At 38.9% G+C, this 20,653-nt stretch overlaps 1 protein-coding gene, 1 long non-coding RNA gene and 1 pseudogene across 3 annotated transcripts in view; 2 read left to right on the top strand and 1 right to left on the bottom strand.

Moving 5' to 3' along the window:
• The window catches only part of Ahcyl2 (adenosylhomocysteinase like 2), a 169,728-nt gene that overhangs the window by 135,300 nt on the left and 13,775 nt on the right, over positions 1-20,653 (bottom strand). The window lies entirely within an intron of this gene.
• On the top strand, positions 4,819-5,310 carry LOC125413018 (putative ribosome biogenesis protein RLP24 pseudogene; annotated as a pseudogene).
• LOC146889420 (uncharacterized) lies at positions 9,394-20,427 on the top strand. Its single transcript, XR_014999868.2, has 2 exons — positions 9,394-9,530; positions 20,174-20,427. It is a non-coding gene; the product is annotated as an uncharacterized LOC146889420 (long non-coding RNA).

Genomic DNA, 20,653 nt, shown 5'->3' with positions numbered 1-20,653 from the left:
CTTTTCTGATCTTCAGGTTGAACCCCAGTATCTGTCTCTGGGTTTGTATTACTTGTGCTACAGGGCACTACACCAATTTAAACACAAGGACAAACAAACATGACAAATTCTCAAGCTTTCTCATCCAAAGTGCACAAACTTCATGATACCTCTGCCACTAGACAGATGTTTTCCCCAAACCATCTTTTTTTTCCTTTTGAGACAGGGTCTCACTATGTAGTTCTGGCTGTCCTAGATCTCCCTATGTGGACCAGGCTGACCTAGAACTCACAGAGATCCACCAGACCTGACAGAAATATTATAGCCATTGTGCTACCCAGACCTTAGTGAGTCAGTTCAGGACTCTTCCAAGGTGTGATTTCTTCACATTTCCTTGGAGTCCTTGAGCTTTGTTATCATCCTTACAATATGCTTTCTAACTTCTCTCATTGTATAAGTCAATTAAGCAAAGTCTAATTTACTTTGCTTTGTTGCCAAACAATCTATCTGATTACAGCTAGACCACTATAATTAATTGTTAAACAGTAATTTGTTGAGCAAAACTGAATGAATGCACTGAAATCTAGTTAAAAACACACTGAGAAAAAAAGAAATGAATACAGAAGCAAGAAACACGAATATATTTAAACAGAAAGATACTGACTATACCCATAATAGAGGTTACGATACCAGCACAATCACCACCATCTTGGACAGCTTCTCCCATCTGTACTCATCATTGCAAATACTAAGTCCAAAGACTTTGGAACATCCAAACTGCTCTTTTTCAATATCAGATCTAAAGAATACATTAGCATATCCTACCTACTCCACATTCAAGACAGACAGAATCCAACTCCTTTCCTCATCTTCCCTGCGATTATCTGGCCCAAAATGACACTGAGCTTTTCTCTAGTTATTACGAGAAGCTCTTACGTTGTTACAATTGATCTCCTTACTACCACTCTCGATCCTTTAGTTTATTTTCAACCCTGCAGTCAATATGATTTTAAAACTTAAGATCTGTTTAAAATCTTTTAGAAATTTCTACCTAATTTATAGCAAAAGCCAAAGTCTACAATCCTTACTGTGACCCATCAAGACCACACATGGTATCTGCCTCCTTCCCACCCACTGGCCTCATCCACGACCCTTCGCTCTACTCCAATCACACCTGACTCCCTGCTACTTCTTTAAGATGTTCAACAAGTGCTGTGACACACCCTGAGGACCTTCTGCTTCTATATTCTCTAAAGAACTTTTTCAATCTCATAAAAAGCAGCTCCTTTCAGGGTTATGCCATTCAAATCTGTCATCTCCTTGCCTCCCAGATGCTACCATATATTGAATTCCTCTCAGGTTCTAGCTATCCTAAATTCCACTAGGAACCCAAGATTACCAGATGATAAGTTTGGGTGGAGCATTTAGGGATGTCCCTCTTTGTCTTTTACCCTTTCTCTTTTTTACTAAATCGTGCATATAACTTTCTTAAATTAGAGCATAATAAATACCACAAATGCTATGAATATGTGAAAAAATTTTTACTTGAAATAAAGATTACTTTATATGAACAATTAAGCTTTATATGAACTTTTATATGAACAATTACGTTATATGAACAATTTTTTGTAAAAACAATCCATGTACAAAGAAGAACTATACAGTTTGGGGTTACTGTTATACACAGGTGAATTTAATCCTAAGCAGTTTTTTATTGTCCTTTTTGGTTTTGTCTTTTGTTTTTTTTAGTAGAACTGAACACATATTAAACAACTAAGTAGTTTCTGTCATACTGGATGATTTCAATGTAGACAGCCCATAAAGGCTTCAGATTGACTTCTTAGATCTCATTTTCAATGACATTCTCTTCAACGCTAGCCCAGTTAACCACAACCGAGGTCATACTTCAGATCTTAGCATCACTTGAAATGTTTCCATGTCCAAGCTGGCACTTGAACACCCTGCTTTCTGACTTCTGCTGGCTTGCTGGCTTAATCAATTACCTATGCTATGACCTCACTAGTTAAAGCTCAATCTCTACTTTCAAACTTTTGGCTTTTAGCCTTCTCCTTTTGACTTTTCCTTCTTATACATGATTTCTCACCCTTACATTCCATGATGTTTTTTCTTTTTTTGTTTTTCCACACGACAACCAATGATCTATAGCCCCGGCCCCACTATTCAATCATTTTAATAATACTTTGTACCTCCTGTGAGCTTTATACCTGCTTACCCAATTTGCTTACTTATCATCTCCATTTAGATGTTCCACAAACACCTCAAATTCAACACGAAGTATCTTCTATTACTGTTACTTCTTATGTTGATCAGTTCGTCACTAACCCCAATGATAGGCAACTGCATATTTCTGATTTCTATTCATCTTCCCTTTCTTTCGTTGCTTTTGGTTTACAATGAACCAACATCTGGGGCTGGAGAGATGGCTCAGAGGTTAAGAGCACTGACTGTTCTTCCAGAGGTCCTGAGTTCAATTCCCAGCAACCACATGGTGGCTCACAACCATCTATAATGAGATCTGGTGCCCTCTTCTGGTCTGTAGGCACATATACAGACAGAATACGGTATACATAATAGATAGATAGATAGATAGATAGATAGATAGATAGATAGATAGATAGATAGATAGATAGATCTTTAAAACAAACAATGAACCAACATCTGAAATAACTCAAATGCTCAAATGGAACCATACAACTTTCCACCCTCACCGCCAAGACCCTAGCTTATGCTAGGGACCACTCTGACTGTGCTTACTCTCTGAGACAGCCCACTCTGACTGTGCTTACTCTCTGAGACAGCCCACTCTGACTGTACTAAGTGGTCTTACTCTCTGAGACAGCCCACTCTGACTGTACTAAGTGGTCTTACTCTCTGAGACAGGCCACTCTGACTGTGCTTACTCTCTGAGACAGCCCACTCTGACTGTACTAAGTGCTTACTCTCTGAGACAGCCCACTCTGACTATACTAAGTGGTCTTCTGTTTCCTCTCTCACTCATTCTCACTGTTCTCTGGGCTACATCCAAAGTCCTGATCTTAAAATGCAAATTTGGTCATGTTTATTATTTACTTTTCTAGGTGATATGACAAGGTACCTGACAGAACAACCTGTGATATTATGTCATTATATCAGGGCAAAAAAGAGTAGCAGAGCAGCTCAGCTTGTGACAGCATGAAGGTGGGCAAAAGCCATTCATGTCACAGTACGTCAGAAAGCAGGGAGTGAGGCAGGAACCAGGAGTCAGGTAAACCAGCAAACAAAAACCTTCTACTGGCTAAGCCACACCTCTTAAATGTCCCACAGTTTTCCAAAATATCACCACAAGCAAAAGAACAGGAATTCAAAGTGTAAGCCTACAGGGGTCATTTCAGATTCAAACCACAAAACCCCAGCACTCTTTTTAGTACTCAGATACAAATAGAAGATTCAGGATTAGAGTAACCCTAGGAACACAAAAACTAAAGTTTATTTAAAAACAAAGTCTTAAATTTGCAGTCTCTCATTTCCTTACATCCTACCAGCATCATTCCAATGTACTACCGGAATAATGTATACAGTGTACAGTCAACCAGACATCCACGGTAATCCAGAGAGCAAAGTTTGATGAATACACAGAGATTACATTGTTATTCAAAATATCTACTGGTGGAGCATTAGGGCATGTCTAAAACTGGATGTCAGACTACCTACATAATTTGCTTTAGTCAATGGTGTATTAGTAAATGAAAAGAAAGATAAGTATGGTCACTCACTCTTGTAATCTCTGTACTTGGGAGGCTGAGGCAGGAGTGCTGCTAAGAGTTCATGGCCTGAGTTACATAGGAAGTTCCAGGGAGTCAAGCCTACGTAACAAGGCCCTGTCTCAAATCTGTGAGTTCGAGGCCAGCCTGGTCCTCAAAAGCTAGTTACAGGACAGGCTCCAAAGCTACAGAGAAACCCTGTCTCGAAAAAACAAAACAAAACCAAAAATAAACACATAAGGAAAAGTGAAAGAAAAGAGGGAGAGGAGGAGGAAAGGGAAGAGGGGAGGAAATGGCATAGCTCTCTCTGAACAGCTTTCAGAGCACCACTATGCACATTCTACCATGCCTCATTCCCTTTCGACACAGTAAAAATGCCTCGAATGAGAGGCATATCTCCAGCCTGAATCCTGGAACAAAACTACACAAAAGACACCAGCATGAGCAAAAAATAAATTATGTTTAGTAAGTCACTGAAATCTGGGTGCTGCTTATGACCACAACATAACAAAGACTAAAATGATGTATACAGTAGATCATAAGACAGACAGGCTGGTTTAGTTTTAAACATATTTCCTGTTTTTGAACCTATAAGTGTTATTCCTGCATCTCCAATCCCACTCTAAAACTTAACTGTATACTCTTAAAAATCTTTGTTCTAGAGACAGGATCTCATTACATAGTCCAGATGGCCCCAAATTCTCAACCCACCTGCCTCAGCCTTTAAAGTGCTGGGATTGCAGATATGTGTCACCATGACTGGCCTAAGTAAATAAATCATCTTAAACATAATTTTACTTTTGTGACACAATGCTGTGGAACAATGTTTTTTGTACACTATGAATATGTATTACTCTCATTGGCTAATAAAAGCTGATTGACCAATATCCAAGTACAGGCGGAGTGATCAAACTAAGGATACAAGAAGAAAGAAGGGCAGAAAAAGCGAGAGGAGGGCTGGAGAAGCAAGATAAATGTGCTACGCTAATAAAGGTACTGCCACATGGCAGAGTATAAACAAGAAATATGGGTTAATTTAAAATGTAGGGGCTAGGGGTGGGGCGCACGTGGAGTCAACATGAGGATCGAGAAATGTTATTTCTGTTCCAGGCCAATCTACCCTGGCCACGGCATGATGTTCGTCTGCAACGACTGCAAGGTGTTCCGATTTTGCAAACCCAAGTGTCATAGAAACTTCAAGAAGAAATGGAATCCACACAAGGTCAGGTGGACTAAAGCCTTCAGGAAGGCAGCTGGCAAGGAGCTCATGGTGGACAACTCATTTGAATTTGAAAAACGTAGAAATGAACCTGTGAAATACCAGCGAGAGCTATGGAATAAAACTATTGATGCAATGAAGAGGGTTGAAGAGATCAAACAGAAATGGCAGGCTAAGTTTATAATGAACAGGTTGGAGAAAAACAAAGAGCTACAGAAGGTTCAGGATATCAAGGAAGTCAAACAGAACATCCATCTTATCCGGGCTCCTCTTGCAGGCAAAGGAAAGCAGCTGGAGGAAAAAACGGTACAGCTGTTACAGGAGGATGTGGACATGGGAGGTGCTTCCTAATGGCCTGCAGCTAGCCCTGCACACACTGGAAACCGTCCCTAAGTTATTGATTGGTTACATAATGTCCCCCAGGCAAAGGTGACTCACGTGCTTCTCTACAATGTAGCTTGTAAAAGCGTCCATCGCGGGAGTTAGGTCTCAACTCAATGTTCTGCTTCACTGTGTTATGCTCACAGAAACACGAAAGTCTGTGTGTAGATGAAGGTGTGAACCCTGGGCATAAACCTGCTTAATGGCACCAGGCAACATTTCTGCACTGACTATCATGCTAGTGTGAAATTTGTAATAAAGTAATATTTTCCTTGCACTAGGATAGTCAGTCTGTTCATTAGGGTTATTGATGCAGAGGTCACAGCAAGGAACTAACCATTCTCATGACAACCTCAGTCTCTTGTTTTGCTTTAGTTTGTTTAGGATCTCCTTAGAGTTGCATAGTGGCCTCATACAGTGCCACAGTGCAGCTGAATTATGCTGGGCTGTCTGCCCCATTGGCAGCTTGGAGATGGGGGTGGGGCGGGGTTTAATAAACTACCTGAATGGTACCTTGTTACTACTTTGGAGAATGCTCAATTCCAAGTTGTGACTTATGCTCCTTCCACCCCCCAATTCTCTCTAGTCCAGCAATGGTCTGGAAGCAGAAGAATCTTGGTGCCTTTTAAAATTTATTTTGTAGTTTTCTTTCTTTTTCTTTCTTTTTTTCTTTTCTTTTTTTTTATTGTGTAGCTTTAGTTGTTCTGGAACTCACGGAGATCCACATGCCTCTGCCTCCTGTATGCTGTATTAAAGGTGTGCACCACTACACCAAGCATTTTTGATTTTTTTAAAAAAAAAAAAACCCAGCCAAACAAAAACTCTGGGTTTTTTTGAAAACAGAATGGAAAGAATGTTACTTATTAATTTGTACATTAAAAAAAATTTCTAAAGTAAAAAATTAATTAATTAATTAATTAAAATGTAGGGGTAGTTAGAAATAAGCCTGAGCTATTGGCCACACATTTACAATTACTGTAAGTCTCTGTGTGGTAATTTGGAAGCAGATTCTGGAACAGGAAAACTCTGCCTACCACACAATTTAGTAACTGAGAAGTAACATAGAAAAGGCAATACATACTGTTGAATCTAAAATTTCTTAGGCTAGTCAAGTCATATGTTCACCACTAGTTAAAATAAAAATACCACTCTTGAATTATTAATCAATGGTTTAATTTCAATCTGGATAGAAGTATCTAATGTTATTATAGGGTTCTAGATTTGAGCGTATTTTATATATTTATCACTACTTTGAAGATTTAAATATTTTATAAATTTTGCTAATGATATAAGGCTATCTATAAAGATTAAATGATAGCATGAAACCAAAACAAACCACAAATGCACAAACAGAAATAGGCTAAAAATTGAAGATGTAAATCATCAAGGATAAATGTACATTCATTTATCATCCATACACACAAAACAAACAAACATGTCTGCATTTATAGTACATGAGACCACGTCCAAAGTGGGCCAGTAACTTAAAGGTCATTGGCTGAAGGAGTTCCCACAATACAAACAAAAAACACAACTAAATTCAAAACAAGAAAACCGAAGTGTATAAGTGGTAATCAACCCATTTTAACCTACATTAAAAAGAGGTCAGTTAACTATGAGTTCAACATTAACTTCGGTATGAGAGATCAGCTTAAAAAGCTTAGACTGGTTAGAGATATAGCTCAGTGGTTAAGAGAACTGTTTGCTGTTCCAGAAGTCCCAGGTTCAAATCCCAACACCCACACGGTAGCAAACAACCATCTGTAACCCTAGTTCTAGAGTATCCAATGCCCTCCTTTGACTTCTATTGGGCACCAGGCATGTACATGGTACATTGGCGTACCTGCAGACAAACACCTAAATATAAAATAAAAAATTTAAACTAACATAATTGATAATAGTACAGTGATATGAACGAGGAAGGAAATTGTTATTGATCAAGCAGTCTCTTGAGAATTAGCATTTGAAATATGATCTCTTCTTACTTGAGTGACATAACCTACAGATAATAAACAGGGTCAGAAGAGAATCATCAGGATAGTTTAATGGAACTGACAGACAAAACCATATGAAGAATAAGAGACTCAAGAATAATCTCCAGGCAGCTAAAGAGATGGCTCAGGAGTTAAAGGTGTCTGCTGCTCTTGCAGAGGACCTGTTTGGTTCTCAGTTTGGTTCCCAGGACACATGCTAGGCAGCTCACAACCACCTGCAACTCCAGTTCCAGGAGATCCAATAAGCTCTTCTGGCCTCCTGAGGCACCTGCACTCACATGCACAAACACACACAGACAAATTCAGCAATTGGTCCTACTTGTAGGAGAAAACGCTCACAAGGCCTTTATTTTAAGCTGCCAGGCTTTTGACTCAGGTGAGGAGGGTAAGGAGGAAGTCAGCGATCTTGGAAATTTACTATCTTTATACCCCTCCCTATCTGTCTGCCTCTCAAGGAATCTATCTAATTCCTAATCCCTCAGAAATACAGGAGTATCTCTTATGATGAGAATGACTTGTATTTCCCTAAAACAGAATTATTTTCACTCTTCTTTTATCAAGAGGAAAATTGGGACTGAGGAAGCCATTATCTAGCTCACCAATTTAACAACCATTAGCCTGGAATAAGAACCTTAAACTTCTCACTGATAAGCCCTTTGTGAAGCTACTAGGCTCTAGGGGGAGTAAACAAGTATAACCTTAATTTAGCAACTGTTTGTCAATTACTCTGGGTTACATTTGTCTTCTCTTCAAGTCATAAAACATCTAGATCCAGAAATAATACCTTCATTAAAACTCTGAAACTTGCCAGGTGGTGGTGGTACATGCCTTTAATCCCAGCACTCAGGAGGCAGAGGCAGGAGGATCTCTGAGTCCAAGGCTAGCTTGGTCTACAAGAGCTAGTTCTACAACAGCTAAGGCTGTTCACAGAGAGATCCTGTCTCAAAAAAACAAAAACAAACAAACAAACAAAAAACTTCTGAAACAGATATTTTTAATTCTTAAATCTGGAAGGCTAAAACAACAACAACAAAAAATAAGATATAAGAGCATTATCTCTCTTGTGCTGGTTAAAGAGTAGTCATGGCACTACTGGTTCTGATGAGCCAGCCTGCCTCCATCTTAGGCTTGAAAGCCATCTTATAGTAAAGACAAACTATGTTCATTCCTGTTTATAATTAAGCCTGTTTTTCAAGGGTTGGGCCATGATCCACATATAACCTCAACTACAGATGGCTCTGTACTGCTCCTTCAAGGAAACAACAACCATGCCTTTGTTTCAAAAAGGTTATTATGACGACCTGTTGTTTTGACTACCTTGTTATGACCACCTTGAAACCATGCCTTTGTTTCAGGTTGTTATGACCAATTTGCCATGCTTATGCCCTGCTTCTGTAACACTGCCATTTGCCTACCAAATCCCCCTTTTGGAAACTCCCTACACCTGGACTATAAAGCTCTTATCTTCCCCATGTTCAGTAACCTCTAGAACCCCGCTTTAGGGAGCAACAGACTGTGTGCATGAATAAAAAAAGCTTACTTTAACTAATTTGGTCATGATTATTTGGGTTGGTGGTCTTTCTCCTTGCATTTTTGGGATTAACAGTTTCACCATAAATCAGATGTTGGTCATCATCAGTCATGAAGCTGCTTCTCTGGAAACCTAAGTGGTTTCCTTTTTGTCTTAGAGATTTGATACAGAACCACAGTTATCAGTGCCAGAGAGCAGGGAGAAGGATACTGTCAGTAAAAGAAGCTGAAGTCTCAAAGTGCATGTAAGAAAGCACTTTAGAGATTCATCCTCCGTTCCACACATACATTAAAGCACCATGCTACCATCTCGGTAAAACTTTTAAGATTGGAATAGAGCAGGATTCAAAAATGGCCAAAGATCAGCTACACCATTATTTGAAAATAGCAAAATGCTTGTCCACTCCAGTTGTAAATGTAATAAAGGAATACCCTAACAAGTGCCCACGCTCTCTACTTCCTCCCAAGAAGACACATTTACATTATAATGGTTGCCATGGTTACTTTAATTCCATCACAGTGCCTTTTACTAATTGCTAATCTTGGAGCCTGGGTGGTATAAGTTAACCACCAAAAATCTTAATTGAGGCCAACTCAAAACTCAGCCTACTCAAAAGTTCAGGACCTACAAAAGGATTTTGTTCTAGCAACAAAGACTGCCTAAAGGTACAGACTGTTGTTTCCGATAGTCTATTCTACCCAAGATTTTACTGTTATCCATGAAACTCTCTGGGAGTCAGTATGTTTATCTGTCTTAAATAGATTCTTGTACAAAAACAAAGAGATAAATAATGCATATTATTAAGGATGATGATTCAAAGGAGTGCCTGGTTCCAAGTATTTAGTATCCTAGATTTTAATAAGAACAGACATTATTACTTAAAAAAAATTCTCTCCCATAAACTGTCAGTATTGCTCTCTAAGAATGTTAACATGTACTTCTGGCTACACGAGCAACATCTAATCACTAGTAAGTAACAAAGCAGTGCCCAAACTGAACACAGAATAGAAAAACTTTAGAAAGAGGTTCAGCAGTGAGGAGTGCACTGCTCTTCCAAAGTCCAGAGTTCAGATCTCAGCATCCACACTGGGCATCTTCCATCCATCTGTACCCAGGGGGATTCAATACCTCTGGCCTCCTTGAACACCTACCCTTGAAGGCACGTACCTGCTTACAGACAGACCGATACATACACATACAAAATTGAATAAAAAAAATCTTTTCAAAAAGGACAGGGAAGGAATGGCAGTGCATACCTTTAATTACAGCACTTAGGAGGCTGGGGCAAGTTCAAGGCCAGGCTACTTTACAAGCAAGTTCCAGGCCAACTGGAGCCACAAAACTCTGTCTCAAAACAGTCAGACAGAAAGAACGGCTTTCCCAGAAAATCTCATAGGAGGGATGGAAAGAATATGCAGATACTTGATAAAAAAAAAAAATGGACAGAAAAGTACCATGAAAAAGAAGATAAATAGCTGAAAACTATGTGGTAAAATAATAGCAAGTTTTCTGGAGACAGTACGTGAGCTTGTCTAGCTCCCAAATGTGGTATCTGATTTCTTTTCCAGAGAAAGGACACAGTAAGCAAAAAAAGAAATCACAATGTCTACAAATTTCTTTTTTCTGATGTCAAAACTCAAACTAGAGCCATGAACTTGTTAGGCAATCGCTCTACTACTGAGATACATTCCAGGCTTCTCATACATCTTTTTGTTTGCTTGTTGCATTTTGAGACAGGGTTTGTGTAGCACTGGTTGTCCTGGAACTTACTCTGTAGACCAGACTGACCTCCAACTCATAGAGATCTGATTGCCTCTGCATGGGCCACCATCTTTTAACAGGGTACATACACCTTTTTAATGAACTGTTAACAAGCGTTCAAGAAGGCAAAAATGACATATCAACAGCAAACTGCTTCTATATATTATAATAAATTCATATGATGTAACATCCTAGATATTTTATTTATTCTTGTATGTGTGGTGGGGTGAGGTTTATGCCACATCACACATGTGGAGGTCAAAGTACTTTAGGGAGTCAGTTTTCTCCTTCCTCCTTGTTAAGGTAGGATCTCTCTTGCTTTTTCTACCATGCTAGCTGGCCCACAAACTTCCCTCTGCTTTCCATCCAACTGTACAGGTGCTAAGATTACAGATTCATGCCACCACATCCAGTTCTATTTTGTTTTAAGATTTATTTTGCTTTTAGCTGGGTATATGCACGTGTGCCTGTGTATAGGTATGTACTTGTGATTGTGGGTGCTTGTGGAGGCCAGAAGAGGGCATCAGATCTCCTGGAACTGTAGTTACCAACAGTTATAAGCTACCATGTGGGTGTTGGGAATCAGACTGGGTCCTCGGGAAGAGCAGCCAGTGCTCTTAAGAGGTGAGCCATTTCCAATCCCACTTCGTTTTCTTCTCAGAGCACAATAAAGGCTTTAAAAGCCTGGCAATGGATCCCAAATAAGACCTCTATGGATTTTCCTTGCTTTCTTTTCTTTTTGCTTTGTTTTGTTTTGTTTGTTTTTGAGACAGGGATTCTTTGTATAGCTTTGGAGCCTGTCCTGGAACTTGCTCCATAGACCAGGTTGGCCTTGAACTCAGAGACCCATCTGCCTCTGCCTCCCAAGTGCTAGAATTAAAGGTGTGCACCACCACCACCTGACTCCTGGCTAGAGAGCTTCCTTTCCTTGCTTTTCAAGTTAACAGACTCCTGTGTATTCTCTGTGACTTCAAGTAGAGATATAGACTTACCATGATCTGTTCCATATTTAAGAGTCAATTATAAAGAAAAAAAGACTACATCTACCAAGTAGTTTAAAACGAAGGACTAGTATACAAAAGTAATATTTAAGATTAAAAAAAAAAAACGCTGGGCAGTGGTAGCACACATCTTTAATCCCAGCACTTGAGAAACAGAGGCAAGCGAACCTCTGTGAGTTTGAGGCCAGCCTGGTCTACAAGAGCTAGTTCCAGGACAGGCTCCAAAGCTACAGAGAAACCTTCCCTCAAAAATCCAAAAGAAAAAAAATAAAAATAAAAATAAAAATAAAATAAAATAAAATAAAAAAAAATCCAAAAGAAAAAAAACATAAATTTTTTTTAAAAATTGGTCAAGTATCTAACTTTACATTGAGATATGGATTAGAAATGTGATATATATATATTATACATTTATCAATGTATATGTATGGGTTTTTGTTTTGGGGTTTTTTGTTTGTTTTGGTTTGGTTTGGATTTGGTTTTTTGAGACAAAAAAGAAAAAACTGGCTGAACTTATCTTTTTAAAACAGTTGGAAAACAAATACTAAAATGTCCACAGGTGTGACTGCATCAGATATTATATCCAAGGGACAGAGATAATTAGGTTGCTAAATGGAGACAAGAATGCAATCAATCAATAGTTCATGGCTAAGGTTCAGCTCCATAATCATAAGCATCAAGTGTTTATTATGTGCAAGTCTAAAGTGATGCACAGTCTACCAACAACCACAAGCCTACTGAAAATATCTAACAGTTCAGCTAGACAAACAGAAGAGCTTTGAATACACTACTCAAACCATGTATGGTAGAACAACACACCAGTACTCTCAACACTCTTGAGATTGAGGTAGGAGGATAAGTTGAGTTTAAGGCCAGCCTAGACTACAGAGAGGCTGTCTTAAAATAAAAGAACAAATACAAAACAGTGGGAAAAACTTACAATCAATAAAATATACCACCCAAGATAAGAGAAAAAAATTCAATAAATTATTCCTGAGACATCCCAAAATATTACAAAGATTATAAAAAGTATAAGGCATTACACATTAACTCAAATATAGTACAACAGAAAAAGAATATAGACTCAGCTGTGTACATTAATGTGTGTGCTGAAAGCAATGGGGTTTGTTTGTTTTTAGTTATCTAACTATGTGAATTGTTATCACCAAACAGTATGAGAAAACTTAAGCAAAAGCTCACTGAAGCATCACTAAGGTGCAAGGACAGAAAATAAGACTGTACGCCAAAGCCTGCAGTTCAACTGCTGAGTGAATTCTAACAGTCCTTCATGATGTACTGAAGGTCCTAGTTAACAAAGCAGTGATAAATGGAGAATGAGCTCTAAATGACAAATATGAACTCTATTCAAAGGAAACCATGTAAATTATTAAAATCAGAATGTATTTATTAATCATAAAAAACAAATACTGACCTCTGTTCAAGTGAAATTTTATTTTACTAAAAAGATAGTAACTTCTTATATGACACCTAGAGCCATATCTTTCTGACAATGGAAAAGGTGTCAAAGGTTTGTAGTTAGTTACGAAAGCAGGTTCCTCTAGAATTATACAAGTCAGTCATGACTGTCTAGGCCTAAAATTTCTGAGAAGTGGCATGAAGATAGTTTGGTTAACTGACAAAAACAGAAAAATGTATTTTCATTCTATCAAAACTGTAAAGATCGGGGATGGGGAGACGGCTCAGTGGTTATAAGGTCTTGCTGTGCAAACATGAGGACCTGAAGTCAAATTCTTAGCATCATGTAAAAAGCTGGTGCTGGGGGCTGGAGAGATGGCTCAGTGGTTAAGAGCACTGCCTGCTCTTCCAAAGGTCCTGAGTTCAATTCCTGGCAACCACATGATGGCTCACAACCATCTGTAATGAGGTGCCTTCTTCTGGCCTGCAGAATATTGTATACATAATAAACAAACAAACAAACAAATAAATAAATAAATATTTAAAAAAAAAGCTGGTGCTGCGGAGGTACCTTCCGCTCCTTCAGTCAATAGCCACTGAAAATACCAGCCCACTGGGGCGTGGTATATTTCTCTTTTAAAAAGAGCCACAAGTCTCGGCTAGGGCTCAGGCGCTTGTTTCCGGCTCCTGTTCCAGCGACTAGGCTCCTTTCTTGATGGTTTGTGTATATGTAAGTTTTACCCCCCCAAAATAAATACCCCTTTAAAACCTAACTGGTGTGGGATTGATTCGCCATTATCCTGGCTCTCGTATTAGAGTATGAAGACAGGTGGAACTTAGGAGCTTGATGAACGGTGAGCTTCCAGTTCTGTAGGGCCTTCTTCAGGGAGTCATGAAAAAGAAGATACCCGATACTCTGCTCAGGCTTCTAAACATATATGCATGGGAATGTAGGCCTGCACACTTACACAAATGTAACACACACATACACTCACACAGCTGTCTTTGGTTTTACTTCCTATTGCTAGGATAAAATATCCTGAGGAAAATAATTTAAGGGAGCCAGATGTGACACACACCTTTAATCCCAGCACTCTAGAGGCAGGAATGATGGATCTCTGTGAATTTGAGGCCAGTTTGATCTACAGAGTGAGTTCCAGGATAGTCAGGGCTAAACAGGGAGACCCTGAAAACCCTGTCTCAGAACTAAAAAAGTAGTTTAAGGAGGAAGGGATTATTTGGCTCACAATTCCAGGTTATACTTCATCTGTGGTGGTCTAAATGAGAATGGCTCTATAGGCTCATATGTTTGAATGCCTGGTACCCAGCTGGTGGAACTATTTGGGAAGGATTAGTAAGTATGGTCTTTTTGGAGGAGGTGTGTCACTGGCGGTGACTCTGAGGTTTTAAAAGCCCATGCCATTCCCAGTTAGCTCTCTCTGCTTTGTAATTGTGGATAAAAATGTAAGTAAGTTCTTAGCTATTGCTCTGGGGTCATGCCTACTACTACCTGCCTGCCTACTACCATGCTTCCTACCATGATGGTCATGGACTTTAACCCTCTGAACTCTAAGTACCCCATAAATCCTTTCTTCTATAAGTTGCTTTGGTCATGGTATTTTATTGTAGCAATAGAAAAATAGCTAAGACACTGTCATTACAGGGAAATGAAGGCAGCAGGAATTGAACCAGCTAATCATATTATAAGCTCAATCAACAGCAGACAGTAATGAGTTAATGCATGCTTGCTAATGCTCTTACAGGAAACAGTACAAGCTACAGTGGTAGGTCCTCCCAGATAATGTAATTAAGATAACCCCTCGGCTTCAGAAGTCTCCTAGGTCACCCTAGGCTGTGTCATGTTGACAAATTCAAGTAAAGAAGCATTTCCATTTTTGTTTTTAGAGCTGAGGTTCAAACTCTAGACCTTCAAGAATACAAGCAAGTCTTTCATCACTTACTCAAACCTCCAGCCCTCAAATCTTTTTAATGAACCTATGTAGGACTTGGGTGTATAACTCAGTGGTAGTGCACCTACCCAACAAGGTCCTATGTTCAATCTTCATCCTTAAAGAGGAGGGATAAAAAGCACATGTGTAAGAGAATTATAAATGTTATTCCATTGGGACACTTTAAGAACTAACCACGCCCACCCAGCCACCTCTGACCTCCCCCTTCGCCATCTTTCTCTCTCTCTTGTGTGGTTGTCTCCTGTCGTGTGCACACGTTTCTCTCTGTCTCTGTGTCTTTATGTCTTTATATTTGTCTATCTCTGTCTCTCTGTTTTTTTATTTCTTTTTAAGTAATAAATGTTTACCCTTATGTTTATTTACTATGTCTTGTGAGCCTTTTATCCGCCGTAACCACCCGCCTGACTCCCCCAACCGCATGGCACTGCAGGGACTCACGGCCATCCTTGCCGGACTCCGCGAGCCATCTGGGACTTCCCATCATCATATTCATCATAAAAGAACAAAAATAAATCTTACAATATTTGACTTAAGTACTAGGAAGAAACTGGGAACAAAATCCTATTTAAGCAAAGTAGATTGTCCTACTCCAGGACAATCTGGGGATTTAGAGGATGAAACTTCACTCTATAATAAAGCTACTTTACACTAATCATTCCTGTTTGAGTAAGTAACATAAGGCAGACTGATTTAGTCATTCTTTCACTATTTGTCAGAAACGTAATAGAGCAAACAAGGAAAACAAGATCTGAGTCTGTGTGGAGTTACTAGGAGCAGGAGTCTTCTCCAAGAGCAGCAAATGTTCTTAACTCCCAAGCCATCTCTCCACCTCCCTAAGTTATTTTTGTAGATGACAATCTATAATTGTCTATCAACAGAACACAGTATATTCTAATATATAAACACAATGGAGTAGGGTAACTGGTATATCCTACCACTTTAAAATAAGTACCATTTCTTTGTGCCAGTAATATTTGAAATCCTCTTGACTAGTTATTTTTAAATGAACAATTTATTGCTGTCAGCCATAGCTACTGTACTCGGTTCCAGCACATCATAAGCTACTCCTCTTATACAAATAGACCTATGCAGCCATAACCACCCTCCCTCCAATCTCTGTAAGCACTACTATCCATTTCTATTAACTTTTTTTTTCAGGATTGAACCCAGGGCCTTGCCTATCCTAGGCAAGCACTGTACACTGAGCAACATCCCCAGTTTTCTTGAGAGAGGGTTGTAGAAGGAAGGAGCGGGTTGCATTCCCGCCACCCACCCCAACCTCCCAGTTCCCTGGCTAGCTTACCCCCAAAATAATTACACACAAATTGTATTCTTTTAAACACTGCCTGGCCCATTAGCTCTAGCCTCTTATTGGCTAACTCTCACATCTTGATTAACCCATATCTAATAATCTGTATGCCACCACGAGGTTGTGGCTTACCGGGAAAGATTCAGTATGTCTGACCTGGCGGCTGGTTCCATGGCATCTGCCTCACTTCCCTTCTTCCCAGCATTCTGTTCTGTATACTCCACCTATCTAAGCTGCTGTCCTATCAAAGGTCAAGGCAGTCTCTTTATTAACCAATGAAAGTAACACAATAGATAGATGACCCTCCTACATCAGAGGGTCTCATGGTATAGTACAAGTTAGACTAAAACTCAAGATCCTCTAATCTCTACCTCCCATATGCTGAGAATAAAAACATGGCATGCCACTCCCACTACGATCAACAGTTAGTTTTCACATGTGAGAACACACATACAGTATTTATCTTCTTGTGCCTGTTTATTTCCCTTTTAAAGTAAGATCCTCCAGTTCTGTCAATGTTGCCAGAAATAACAGATTTTTACTTTTTGTAGTCAGCATTGCACATATCATAGACTACAATCAATTTGTCCGTTGATAGACACCTTGACTGGCTCCCTATCTTGACTATTGTGAATAATGATGCAATAAACATGAGCCTGCAGATATCTCTGACACACTGTTTCATTTGGTCTGGATATATGTTTGGTAGTGGATTATGGGATCAAATCTGGTCCTGTTTTTAGTTTTTCTTGAGGAAATTCCTTATTATTGCCTCTAAGGACTGTACTAGTTACATTCCCACCAACGCTCCATGAGTTTCCACATCAGCACCGTACTACTCTACCTTTAGTAGTAACCATTCCAACGAAGGCGAGACAGCACCTCATGACTGGCACTTCTCTCATCACCAAGGTCAGAAATATCTGTTCTGTGCTTTCTTCTAGTAGATTCATAGTTTCAAGCCTTATATTTAAGGTGACTTTTTAAGTGTTAAAAGTCCCATTTCATTTTTCCAGATAAGGATATCCACTTTCCCCAGCACTATTCACTGTTGGAGACTGTTCTTTCTCCAATACTCATAGTGCCTTTGTTAAAAACCAGTTAGCCATACATACACAGGTTTATTTCTGATTTCTCTGTTCTGTTTTGTGCCTTTCTGTATACCAGTACAATACTATTTTGGTTACTGTAATTTTGAATATATTCTAAGTCAGATGTTGTAATAATTTCAGCTTTGTTTTTTGGTTTTTTTTTTACCTACTCCTTGGGCTATTCATTATCTTTCATGATTTCATATGGATTTTACAAGGAGTTTTTTCCTGTATTTGTTAATATTCTTGGCACTTTATAGAGACTGCACAAATCCATAGACTGCCGGGTACTCTGGCAGAAAGGGTGTGTGTGGGGGGAGAATCTCACTGAATGATATCAAACAGGAACTTATATAAGGTTGTGATGGGGTAGAGAAGCCTGGATGGGTTGAGGCAGAGTAATAAATAAGGACCAATAATATTCTGCCACACTAGCGGTGGCTGGGCAGAGGCGGGTCTAGGTTAGGAAGCCAGAGACAGGTCTCCAAACTTGAACTAGGCTCAAGAAGTTACACTGGGCCTCATGAGGCCCCGCAATAGACCACTTTGGTTTTGCTTGATTTTTTTACATAACTTTGGATGACATAGATATTTTAGCAACATTACTCCTTCAATCTATGAACATGTGATGTTTTTCATCTTTTGAGTGTCTTTTTCCATTTCTTTCATTAGTGTTTAATAGTGAAGAGTTCACCTCCTTAAATTTGTTCCTAGGCTTTTTTTTTTTCTACTATAAATTGGATTCCTTTCTTGGTTGCCTTTTCACTGTTCATATACAGAAATGCTACTAACATTTCGAAGCCTCACAAATTCACTGATCAAGTTCCAATAGTTTTCTAGAGGGATTTTAGTTTTAGTTTTAGGTCTTTCTATAGAAGATCATATCATCTGCAAACAAGGAGAATTTTGCCTCCTCTTTTCTAATTTGGATGTCCTTCGGATTCTTTCCCTTAATCTGACTACAAAAATTACATAAAATTGAGTGAAAAATGTAGACTGCAAAAGAGTCTCTTTAATACTTTATTTATATAATGATTTATATAAAACTTAAAAGGCTGGCCAAGAGTAGTCTTTGTTTCTGATAGGAATGTGGAAAGAGATAAAGGAAAGTTAACAGGGAACAAAAGGGTCTTCAATTGTATTTACAACATTTTACTTCTTTTTTCTTTCTTTCTTGTTTTTTTTTTTTTTTTTTTTTTTGAGACAGTGTTTCTCTGTAGCTCTGTCCTGAAACTAGTTCTTGTATACCAGGCTGGAGTCGAACTCACAAAGATCTGCCTGCCTCTGCCTCCCAAGTGCTGGGATTAAAGGCGAGCCTGGCCAGCATCTTACTTCTTTAAAAGCTAACCAAGATAGGTAGTGGTGGCAGACACCTTCAATTCCAGTACTCTGGAGGCAGAGGCAGGAAGATCTCTGTGAGTGTTCAAAGCCAGCCTGGTCTACTGAGTGAGGGCTACACAGAGAACCTCTGTCTCAAGGAAAAAGAAAAAGAAAAAGAAAAAGAAAAAAGAAAAAGCTAACCAAAGGCTGAGAGCATATATGGTACAATATATGTTTAGCATGTGTGAGGTTCTCACTAACAATTTTTTTTTATTCTAAAAGAAAAATTTGTAGTCCATGTGGTGGCACACACCTGTAATTCTAGCACTTAATTCTAAGACACAAAATGATAATGAGTTCAAAGTCATCTTCAGTTACATAACAAGTTCAAGGCCAACCTGGACTATAGAAGATCCTGTCCGAAAAATAAATAAATGAAAGACATTAAATAAAATTTTCTCCAAATTTTATATCTGAAATACAAAATTTTAAATGGGGGGCTGGAGAGATGGCTCAGTAGTTAAGAACTTTGCCTGCTCTTCCAAAGGTCCTGAGTTTAATTCCCAGCAACCACGTGTACTCACAACCATCTGTAATGAGATTTGGTGCCCTCTTCTGGCCTGCAGGGATACATGCAGGCATAACACTGAATACATAATAAATAAATAAAATAAATCTTTAAAATAAAATAAAATTTTAAATGAACTTTTGGCCAAATAAATATGCCTGCATCAAGCAGGAATAGAAAAAAATACCTGGTTTTAGAAGTTGTATCTATAAAACTCCAATTAGTCTCCATACCATCTAAAGTCTTCAGTGTGATAGTAAACTTCAAGTATTTACATGCACAAAAAGCTTCCTTTTTATTAGTTAAATACTTCCACAAAATGTCGCCACAAAATACCAATAAAAAAATCTAGATCTAGCTATGTACCTACCAGCTATGTATCAATCAATACAATCCTCTATGGGACAGACAGGCCTTGCATTTCTGATCCTCCTGCCCCAGCCACCTCATACCTGGAGTTACTGACCTGTACTACCAGGCCCAACGTAGTCAACACAATCCAATGTGTCACTCACACACAAATCAGAGTAGCTAAAATATTTTAAGTTAATATTAATTACCTTCAGTTCTGCTGTTTGTTGTTTTAATAGGGTTTTTGTTTTATTTTGTTTTTTGTAGTCCAGGCCGACCTGGAATTTGCTATGTAGATGAGGATGACCATGAACAGTCTTGATCCTCCTTTATCTACCTTCCAGTGCTAGGATTACAGAAATAAACCAGCACAACCTGCTGTCCTCAGTTATTCCTGAATTTCATGCAAATCTACTACATATGCACTATGCATGCTATGAACAACCCACCATGGTAAGAGAATTATATAATAATTACAGGTCTTTCTACTTTTAACCTTCCCTCTGCATTCTCATCCACAGAGAACTCCACAAGTTCCTCCACATCGATGCAATGTGAAGTTTTTGGTCCCAGAGGGCTTTATGTGACTCAGGCAGCACCATGCAAGTATATTAATGAGCACCAAGGGAAGCTAAGCTTGGAACTCTGCTTAACCAGCAACCTAGGAAGCAAGCTCCTGAGAGAGAAAAGCAAGCATGAGTCCATTGAACTGAAAATGATACTCAGAACAAGCAGTTCTAGAGACAGGGATTCAAATAAAACTGGCTTTGTCGAATTCACTGTTCTACAGACCCAAAGGCAGCCAGCCCTTCTGTTTCTGTTTCATTTTCTGGCTCAGTTAAAAGCACCTTAGAGAGAATATTTGTTCCTTCTCGAAATAACTATGGAGAACACTAGTGAAGTTCCATAAAAATCTATTATCTGTTGGTGACTGTTAAAGGGCAGGAAACAGGGTGGGGGGGGGCGAGGTCTCAGGACATATAGAAGACTGGAGATACAAT

This window comes from Myodes glareolus, chromosome 25 (genome assembly GCF_982192425.1).
Source record: "Myodes glareolus chromosome 25, mMyoGla1.1, whole genome shotgun sequence".
Lineage (NCBI taxonomy): Eukaryota > Metazoa > Chordata > Mammalia > Rodentia > Cricetidae > Myodes > Myodes glareolus.
This window is presented reverse-complemented; position numbering and strand designations above follow the sequence as displayed.